The following is a 10,914-nucleotide window of genomic DNA, read 5'->3' as shown; positions in this document are numbered from 1 at the left end:
CTCAGATCCGTGACCTTTTTTCCTCTTGTGCCTTGCAGAACCTCTCACCTCGCCATGGTCCTGTCCTGTGAGTTCAGAGCCGCTGATGTTCACCTAAATACTCACATCCTCGCTGCCTTGGCTTGGTGTTGGCAGTGTCAGGGGCGCTGTTTGCCAGCTCATGCCTGGAAAAATCTGGTAGTTGGCAGCGGGGATGTTCTTCGTGTGTGCTCCTGGGGGCCCTCCCTGCGGGGGCTGCGCTGTTTGCAAGGCAGAAGCGTGCCCGGTTCTCAGGCACACATGGGCTGATTTAAAAAAATCAGAATCTCTCTAGCCCCAAGGAAAGTCAGGCCAGGGCAGTCCACATGGATTGCATATCCGAGGAAGCGTTTAAGCTAATGCCAGGAAAAGGGTGGCTTGTTTCCACCCTGTGCCGCATCAGCAAGGAGGAGATTGGCATTTGCCGTTAGGGGCTTGACAAAAAGTGCTTGTCTCTGCTGTTTCTCTGGCCATTTGAATTTTTATTTCGTTTATTAGGTGAAGAGTGTTAGCGCCAGGGCTAAATACCGGTTTACTCTAAAATCTCAATAAGATTAAATCCCCCTGTGGTTCTCTAATTACATCTCAAGGATACCGAGAGCCCGCGGTGATGGCTGGATGTATCCCTGGTTACAGAGCGACGCAGGCTTGGAGCAGCGAGGGATGTGCCGTGTGTGGCATTGCGGGGCAGCGTTAAAGGTGCAGAGGTCCAAAAAAAGCCTGGAGGGTTTTGAGTAAACTGCATTTAGTAGAGCTGAGTGTCTTCTCTAGCAATTCTCATATCACATTCATGAGGGTACAGACAATCTGAGTTTTGCTACGGAGCTGAACAAAACAGTGGAGCTGTGTTTGCTGGTCGTAGCTCTACAGCATTAGTTGGATTTCACTTTGTCATAAACACAAGTCCTTACAGACTAATTAACAGCTCTGTTACAGCAACAGCACTCATTTCACCTTTTCCCTGATGGTTACAACGGGCGTTTCCTTTGGGAGCAATGTATACAGTATCTTTTCAGGATTTCTTTCATTTTTTGTCATGTTTCAGCACTACTCGCGAGAGAGGGCATAGGAGCACTCCTGGAAAAGGAAGGTCAGTTGTCTGGCCTATTTTCCTGAATGGCAGCAGAGCAGTAATCCCCCCCGGAGGGAACACATACCAGCTTTATGCCAACTGGCTTGGGCAATATGGAGCTCGAGGGTGCCAGGAGGTTTTGAACTGCTGTAGCTACACTGTGTGAATGTGCTGCACTGAGATGAAGCAGTGCCTGTACTTTTTTTTTAGGAAAAGATAATGCTGAAAAACGCTGTGAGAGAAAGTCTAAGGGGTTGCATGCTAAGCATGTCCTCCAACTTAACACTTTCTGCCTGATTTTCCCACTGTGGCTACCTTTATCCCAGGATGTGTGTGTCGAGTTCGGAATAACAGAAGTCATTTCAAAGCAAATTGAGCTGCCTTGGAATTGGACTCTCTTAATGCAGAGTAAGAACATTCAGGCAAGGGTTAAATGAGGGATGGATGGCTCAGCTGTAAATTCAGTCTGTACCTCACTCTGGATTGGCTCCTGTGTGTTTGACAAGCCCCTAATTAATTCAACTGCTGGCAAAAGGCACTGTTTAAAAATTAATACTGTGTTGATAAGGTACCGAGGAACAGAAATTCTCTTTCCATAGCACAAGGGGAGTTTAGACAGACTCAGTAAGTGAATGCAAGAGAAATTCGGTGCTTGACCTTTTATTCTTGCCTTCTCCGAGTGACAAGAAGAATCTCTTGAGTACTCGTGCTACCGTTGATTTTGGTGGTGTGCATGCCCGCATATTTACAATTAGAATAAAACTCAGAAGCTCATTTCCTGGAAGGTAGGAGCGATCAGACATAACGACTATAGGCTTTATTGATCTGATGAGGTTTTGGACAGCTGACTGAGAGCCTAAATGTTGGCCAGATAAAAATCTCTGAGCCCCTGAAGTCCTTTGCACAAATGAATTCTCCCTCTTGTACAGACCTCTCTGAAATCAAGATGCGGCTCTGTGAAGACCGAACTACAGATTTTCCCTGAAAAGAGTTTTTACAAACAGTTGCTCGATGGTGATTTTATTTTGTTCTGTATAGGTGGATGCCTTACTTGACAAGAACTCTGAATTCTCCCTTGGCTTAGGATCTGTTCTCAGCAATACGAGTTAAAGTATGCTGTTGAAGGCAGTTTTATTTCTGCTCTTTCCTGATTCCCTGGAAGATAAAGAGGCTAAGCATCATCAACTTTAACAGGAATATGAAAAGTCAAGGGCAGGACTTGACTACTCTCTGTCCCTCATGCGGAAGAGACGACTGAATACAAAAGCTCTTGATATGAAAGATGCCTACTTTTGAGTATCACACATTCACCAGCTATGTAAGATTGCTGGTGCATGACAACACCTGAGGGTTCTTTAAGCTTCTGGCTCTTGAAGACTTTTAGGGTAGCTGCTGCATTCCCCAGTTGCTTGGATATCCGGAGTAAAGGGAGCCGGCCCTCCTGTGCATGGAGGAGTGATTTAAAGGCCAGCTCTGAACAGGATCTCTCTGCAGGAATAATTCAGCATGCTAGTGGCTTCTTCTGTCTTTGAGCGGTTAACCAGAAGTAAGAAATCTTTCATATGTACAAAATCTGTATTCTTGCTGCCCTGTGTCAGAGTCCTTGCTAATATGGGTCCAGATCTGACTTACCATGTCATAGACACCATCTGATTTGCTCCTTTTTAGTCCTGACATCTTACTGTCTGCTGATTGGTGTGGGGTCCTCATTGCCAAGGTGGATATTTTGGAATGTCTAGGAGTCCGAGGCCAGGGAGTCTGAGTCAGAGCAAAGCTGGGGACCTTTTTGCTCTGCATGGGAAGTGCCCATGGACAGCACCTTTCCCACAGGCTACGTGGAGAAGAGAGGAGCATGTTTCAAGAAATCACAGAAGTATATGTATACCACACTCATTTACAGATCCGTGTAGTACCTTCTTCAAGAGAAGGTGAAGGCAAATCTGCCTGTCAGAGCTCTTAGGATATGCAGAAGCAGGGCTTCAAGCTGACATTGTCAGTGCCATCTTTTAGAGATGAACCCCCAAGTTACCTTACCTTGTTGTAGCCAGACAAACTCGCAGGTGCCAGGTGAGTTGCAGGTTGATCCCACTTTCTCATCTGTTTCTATCGGCGTGTACTCAGTGTCTGAATCATAAGGAAGATTGACCCGGCAGAGTAAATGTTCTTATAGGTCCCAGGGAGGCCTTAACAGACCTGATCCCGTGCAGTTGACCTCTGAGCCTCTGTATTCACTGCCCTGGTTTCAGGTTTGTTTGTGCTGCTGAGAGAAGAAAGTAACGTTAAGCAACATTGATTAGGATTAATTTGTCAATAGGATAATGTTATCTATTTTGCACATCTTAGTTTTTATCAGCTATACAAATAGTTGTGGACACAGGGATGAGCTTCAGAAGAAAAAGTATCCCAGCAGTACCTGGAGATGTGTGGATGTGATCTATTTTTTCTTGTAGAGCTGAAGAAGTGCTTTAGTTTTTGGCTGGACAGGATGACTGAAGAGGCTTTATTTATAACTGGCCACATAGAATAATTTTACCATGGAATAATCTTACTGGAATTCACAGTTAAAGAACTCTGGTATCTCAGGATTTCTGCAAGAAGCTTCTTAGATGGCTTTCCAAATCTCTTCTTCATAGGTGGAAGAATTGCTTCTTGTTAAGGCTTTCTTGTTTTAGTTTTAGCTCTAACAAGTAGAATCCTTTTCTTATCATTTTAATGGGGTACGTCAATTCATCGTATTACACCAAAAGTTCTACAGGAAGAAGTGTTCCCACTGATATCTTAAATGAAGATGAAGTATAAAATGTGATATACAAATTATAGGTAACGTTAGGTAACAATTATCCTAGAAACTCAGGGGGTTTCAGCGTTAAAGCATAGAAAACTCAACCTAGAGTTAAAAAAAGAAAAAGAAGGGTTCTGTTTTCAAGAGCCATCTCCTTTAGGACACATTTAAAGTGTAAGTAAGTTGACAAATGATGCGAGTCTGCCACTTGACATACTTACTGCACCTTTTTTGTCACTGAGCTAAATTAGGATTGCAGAGATCCAGTGTTGAAATGAGCTCTCTTTAAGATTCCGAGTCTGAATGGCCAAGTTGCTGAGTTCAACAAAGAATATTGCAGACTACTGCGGATTTTGCCATCCAGATTTCCACTGCCTCACATGTTAATATGTTCCTCTATTGTCTGCTCTGTGGTAGAGAGGAGGGAGAAGGCTGTTTCGTGCATCTGTGTGAGAACATTTTCATGGAAGGAACTGTACTTCTCTCACCAGCAGCTCTCCACAGAACAGTGCTTCTGCAAGGGATGTTTAAAGGGCACACAGTTCAGGCTACAAGGACTTGTATCTCCTCCTTGTTTTGCAGAATTTCAGCTGCTGCAGGGTTGTTTTTCGTTTTATGGCTGTTGTGTTTTGTGTTTTTTTTAATGAAGACTAAGAACAAGGATTTCACTAAAAGACAGTACATGTATTTAATCTGGGTGCAGTATATTTTTTGCCAGCAGAGATTACAGTAAAATCCTGGAGTAAACAGCGTCCTGCTGAGAGAGGTAACCGAGCTGGCAGGTCTGCTTCCTTTGTGAACACTCTAATCACCTCCTCCAATTTATGGCAGTGCAGGAATGATTAATGGGAGGCTTGACAAACATGGATGGCTAGGTAGGACCTGCATCCTGAATGGGAACGACACCGTGCTGCTCTTTGGTGTAGGCAGCAGTCCAAAGAGTAGCAGATACTGCTGAACTGCTAGCCATTCAGCTGGAAATGGAGCAAATAAAGGTTCTCTGAAGACAGGGAGCCCACTTTAGTAGCTTGGAAGACAGGTACAAAAATCCAGAAGAATCTTTGCACCGTTGAGGGTGGCAGCCATAGAAAGATAGTGTTTTTTGAAATGGGAGCTCTTTTGGATTAATAAACGTAAGGGAGGCCTTTGTGCAAAACATTAATGTAATGGCAGGCTCGTGTTCTGATTGCCTTATCAGGAGGTGCATCCTCAGTGGCATCTTTGTTTGTTTTGCGATGGAAGAAAATAGAAAATAAGCAATTAAAGCAGCCTTATTTAAATGTCAGGCTGTTCTGATGCCACGCATCTGAGCATTCAGCTATGCAGTTCTAGCTATGATTGTTGGTTAGTTTTCTATTAAAAAAAAAAAAAAAAGGAATTTATTGCTGCTGTGTGTGCCTGCTTTGTAGTGTGGCCAGACTACTGATAAGAGATATCCTCCCTCTTTGTTTCAGCTGTGATCTTTTCTCTCTTCCTGTTTCTCATCCTAAAGCAGTTTCTCATGAATGTGGACATAAAAATGAGAGGTTAATTGCTTCCATTATGTTCTTGGGATCCTCGTTATTGCCAATGAATCTTGTAAAGAGATACTACAAATTCTGGTGCTGGTCAGTTCAGAAATAGATGGACTTTGCTCTGCTTATATATCAGCTGTCACCCTAGTAGTGAGCAGTGTATTTATGGAGCTTTATGAAGATGAAATATAACCCCTTTGTTCCCTCGCTTGTGTCTCTAAGTGCCAGCTAGGCACCATCAAGTCCCCCATTAAATTCGTATCTTCCAGGAACACAAGACACCCCAGGAAAAATCTTTTATGGAGAGATAAAGAAATATATTTTCAAAAGGAAACTCTGTGTGTTTATCCTGTAATACCTACTCATAACAGCAGTCTGCTATCAGTGAAAGATTTCCATTATTCACTGAAATGTCAGCTCTTTATGGCAAACCAGCACAGATTTTGAGCTAAATCTCAAAGACTCTTGCTTTCTCGTTGTGTGTGTGTCTTGCTTAATCTCCCTGGCCGGTATAGAGGAAGTTGTGATCTCCTCATTAAAGACGTCACACTGAGAAGATTGTAGTAGAGGAATAAATAGAACAAGTGTTGGGAAGCCAAGCAGCTCATCTTGGTTGAACTAAAATGCACTCCCCACAAACTGGCGGAATTCCCCATGGCTTTGGTTCTCCCAACTTCATGTAAGGTTCCGTTACTCTTTTGCAGCGTACCTAGCTAGCTCATCTGAGGCTTGCCTTGTTCTTGAAAATGTTGTTTTACCTATTCCTGTAGCTAAATAACCAATTTGTTTTACAAAAAATTATTCCTCTGGTAGAGAGAGTAGACGAGGGCGGTGGCTCCTTCCGAAGAGGGAAGAAGAGGCTCAAAATCCCAGAATCATAGAATCATTTAGGTCAGAAAAGACCTCCAGGATGACCAAGTCCAACCATCAGCCTCACCTACGGAGTCCCATACTGTCACAGGTGAGGTCCAGAAGAGAGTTTGAGCACGTAAAGGTCCAACAGATCAGTGCTGGCCGTGTGTGAGGCTGTCCACTACCATTAACCTGCATTCCTGGCCTGTGTTTTAGCACTGAGGCAGTGCTAAAACACAGGAGTAGTCCTGGGAAGGGGCTGCCAGCCCCATCCAGGCTGATTATCTCTGTCTGCCTGTCTGCTGCACGGTCGCAGTGTGCCTCTGTGCTAATGGATCTGCTGCTTCTTTTTATAATTGGCCTGTGTGGAGCAATCTGATCTGATAAGGCCGGCAAACGTTCAGACGGCCTCACAAATGGAGGAAATCCATCAAGACAAATCTACGTGTTTCTGCACGGGATTTTGTGAAAGAAAAAAAGCGACAGCCCTATGTTTAGGAGTTCAGTTTCTGGCGGATGTCTAAGATTTTAAAGATTTCCCAGTAAAATCTTAAGCTGTATGTGTTAATAGATGGTATAAAAATAATACAACTAGGAGCGAAAAAAAGAGTTCCAAGTCCTTGCCCGTTCCCAGCTGGATCTGATAAGGCTGGAACTACTGGAAAATTTTTTTCAAGCAAAGTTATGTTAGGAAAAGCTTGCTGCTGGAACATCTTGCCTTTTTTTCCAAGTATTGTATTCCAGGACTGCTCAGACCTTGTTCTGCTGTGGTCCCAGGAGACTGAAAAAAATAAAGCTAATGAAAAAAGAAGGCGAGATACAACAGGGTGGGTGCTTCCCTGTGGTGGCTGCCTGCTTGCAATCCGACTCTGGGAATTTTTATTGGATATGGAAACTGTTAGTCCCAAAATCCAGCTCTGTTACAATGCAGGGTAATGGAATATCTCAGTGTCAAAGCCCATTCGTGGATCCTTGTAACATTCGTTTTGGAAGCACCACTCTGCCTAGCGCAGAGTTTATTTGTAGGATTTTGACCAAGCAGCTTCAAGGCTTGGCATTTTCTCTGAAATTAGGGCTAATGGCTCTACCACTGAACTGCCCCTGTTCCAAGGAATCTGACATTGAGAGCGCTGATGGAAGCAAAGGTGATATCAGGCAGTTTGGAGTCGCTTTTAAAAAAAAAAGATATGTTTATATTGGTTCAGCTCTTAAGAGCCCTTTGGACGGTAGCCTCTGAATGTCATCCTGTACAAAATGGATGGTCACTTTGTACAGAAAGGTGTCTGTCTGTGCCAGAAACGAACAGCCCCAGTGCTTGTCCTAAAACTGACCTTTAGATTAAGTGCTGACTGCATTTTGCAAAATTATTGCCGGAGTTCCTGGAGCTAGCAATTCTGAGGACAGTTTGAATACATGAACAAGTGACGGGTCTTCATTCATGGGGCTCCCTTTTACATCGAATGACATTTTGTGGAAGGAAGCCTTGTATATAAAAACATGTTGGAAACTGCGTATCAGAGGCACCCCTACTTTTCAGAGTGGAGATCATGCTGTGTGCTGTTTTTTTAACCTTAACTGACTGACTTGTCTTAAATGAACAAAGAAACAACCTGAGCTGTTAAACTTGAGCCATATTTGGGCTTTGTTGAAGCACTTCACTATGTCTGAGTTCAAAATATGCTTGAGGATCTGGAGTTAAAAAGGAAAAAGAAAAGTAAATTAAGCACTTTCACGGGACCTCTGTTTGAATTAAAATGAACAAAGAAAGGAGCAAATACAGTATTTTCCCCCATGATTATCCTATTGAATATTTCATGTGTTTTTGTGTCTCAGTGGACAAGAATATTAGTGGTAAGTTTCATAGGTTTGCTCATTTTTCTAGCTAGAAGCATTTTACTGCTCTTTCAGAGCTCACGCATCTTTTCTTTTTTTTTTTGTCCTGCTTCAGTATGCCATTTTAGACACTAAAAAGTACTTCTAAATCTGTAACCAGTCATCTTGATTTCCTTCCTGCCCCCCACTTCCATTAGTAATGCCTGGCAGTGACTCAGAGCTACCCTGCTTTCTAGTTAGGGTGAACGAGAAACCACCAAGAGCGAGAAAAACACGGAGTGAAGGCAACCACTGGCACCAGCTCTGCTGCAGGATGGCAGCGATCTGCTGCTGGGCACTCATTCCAAGTCGGAGTAAGAGTTTCCATTAGCCACAGTTCCTGGCTGCCTCTGGAGAAAGGCAGTGTCGTCTGTTGAAGCAGGAGACTTGAAGCCAAAGCCCTCCTGAGATCTCTTTCCTCTTCTCGTACCGTTTCCTGGTGCGGCAGTGGGCAAGTCGTCGTGTTTACTTCCCAGTCTCTGCTGCACGGAGTTATTTAAAAGCTAACTTGAGAAGATTCATTGGAAGTTTTTGAAGTAGCAATAGGAATCGTTGAAGCTGGTAGTCACCTACCTGTAGTATCTTGCCTGTTCAGTGGCCGTCCTGTCTTCCTAGATAAGTTACAGGATTCATCTCCCGCCTGGGGCAGCCCAAGGTAAATGTGACGGTGTGAAGCTGCACAAAGTGGCAGCACAGCAAAGGAGTTTGTACCAGAGAATGCCTCCCATCAGTTTCCAGTCTGCAGATCTGTTCTTAAAAATGTGTGATACATTAATACATCCAATAAATAACATCTTCTAAAATACACAAATCTGGTAAATCTATGGATTATCAGGAGTAATATTTTGGAACTCAATAGGGTGGGGTGCCACAGAGCTCTGTAAGAAGAAACAAGGTAAAGGAGGAAAAAAAAAAAAGAAATTAAACATTAACAGCTTATAGTCACAACGTAAGCACTGGCAGTTGGAAGCGATCGTGGCTTTTTGTGTTGTCACTTGCTTATTTTACCAGGGGGGCACTTTCAGACCAAGATGTTGCCTGGAGTTCAGAGGACAGCTAAACCAACCAGCAGGGAACCTGCCGATGTTCAGCTCTGCTGTTTTCAATAAACATCACTTCACTCAATGAAGGAATTACTGCGGAGGGCTTTGAGGAATAAAGACATTGACCAGCCACAAGCAGTGCTCTGTAAAACTGCCTTTCTCAAGCCTTTTACTTTTTTTTCCACACTTTACACAAGGCTACAGGTCATTGAAGTGAAACTATATGAAAACAGTGGCTAAGCAGCCATACGTGTCCCGTTTAAATATTTGGTTCAAGAAGTCTGTTTCTCTGCTCCTGTGAGTATCAGGAAGTGTGAAGATCCTTTTAGACATGTAAAAAAAAAATCACTACAGCAGTGTTGCAAAAATGACACGAAATCAAGCTGAGCTTTCCTTTATAAGCAAACGAATACAGTGCGTATTTTGAAAAAAAAAAAAAAAAAGGAATACTGGTATAAACTAAAGAAGCACATAAGGTTCAAACTCCCTCATTCCATTAAAGCTAATTTCGTTGGTTTGCAGGGAGGTGAATCCCTCTGGGGGCTTCTGGTTACAACCTCAGCTGTGAGAATGAAGTTATCCGCCAGGGCCCCTTGATAGGTTATTTCCACGAAATTCCCTCCAGTTCACTTATTGCTGAGGACCTTGAAATATTATCATAATAGTTGAGCTGTGTTGAAAAGATTGGATGTTCTGGAGTGGTTAAGGCGAAATGAAGTTGTTTCAGTCGCTGGATCGCTTCATGGTTCCCTCGCGAGGAGGAAAATCGGGCGATGTGCTGAAATTAAAGAGCGGCCAGGCTGAATCGCACACTCGTTCTTCCAAATTGTTTTGGGACAACTTAATTTGAAGCATTCTGGATAAAAATCTCTAGCCAGGCGGGTTTGAATCGCAGGGATGTGCCTTGAATTGCCTCTCCTTGCGTGTTGTTCCTCGGGGTGGTTTCTCAAGCTGCCCTGCGTGCTGCCACACCTTGCTGTAGAGCTGGGCATCTGCGGTAAGGTGGTCCCAGTGTTTTATGTTGTGATTGCATTTTCAGTTTCCCTTGTGTGTGCAGTCTCTCCCGGCTACATTCAGGTTTGTTCTTTCTGTTGAGCTACAAGCAAGCCACTTTCAAATTGCATTCTGATAAAGCCCTATGGATTTTAAAGGTCACATTCTTTTCTCCGATGAATACATCATTCCCATCGATTCACCTGCTGTTTCTGCAAACTCAGAGTATTACTGATGACATTAATTATGTTAATATGCAGAGGTTTCTTAGCATGAGCTCAAGCTTTTCTAACACGCTAATTTTTAAGATCTTTTTAAAATGCAGGAAAGATGGGGAGGAGTTGAGTGTTAACGCACTGGAAGAAAGAAAATAATTTTCTTTGTGCAATTCATGCTTCTGAGATGGTCCTGCAAACAATGCTGAGTGTTTCGAGTTATTGATTGGTTTACTACCTAGGATGTAAAGCAATCTCCAGATGTGATCTCATGTTATTTTCCCTGCTTAGGCATTGCTATAAAGGAATTCTGTCAAACCTGTTCAGAGAAGCCAAAGAAAAGCCTGAAAAACACAGGTAGCAGAAAGCAGCATAGAGCCACTGCGTTGCTTCAGCTCACTTTTAGTTTGGCGCTGCTGGCTGGTTCTCAGAACCATCTTAACATCTGTTTCGAGAGGAAACGAAAGTTACCTTTTTGGCTTCGTCTCATTATGTCTGTAACCTTTTTCTTCAAAACGAACATCTGTTTCTGGCGCTTTGGGTCTGAGGGAGA

General features: G+C 43.3%; 1 protein-coding gene across 1 annotated transcript in view; it reads left to right on the top strand.

Moving 5' to 3' along the window:
• The window catches only part of PDE6D (phosphodiesterase 6D), a 36,128-nt gene that overhangs the window by 11,359 nt on the left and 13,855 nt on the right, over window positions 1–10,914 (top strand). The window lies entirely within an intron of this gene.

This window comes from Aythya ferina (assembly GCF_964211825.1).
Source record: "Aythya ferina genome assembly, chromosome: 9".
In the NCBI taxonomy this organism is placed as follows: domain Eukaryota; kingdom Metazoa; phylum Chordata; class Aves; order Anseriformes; family Anatidae; genus Aythya; species Aythya ferina.
Note: the sequence above shows the minus strand (reverse complement) of the source record. Positions and strands in the feature narration are given on the sequence as shown.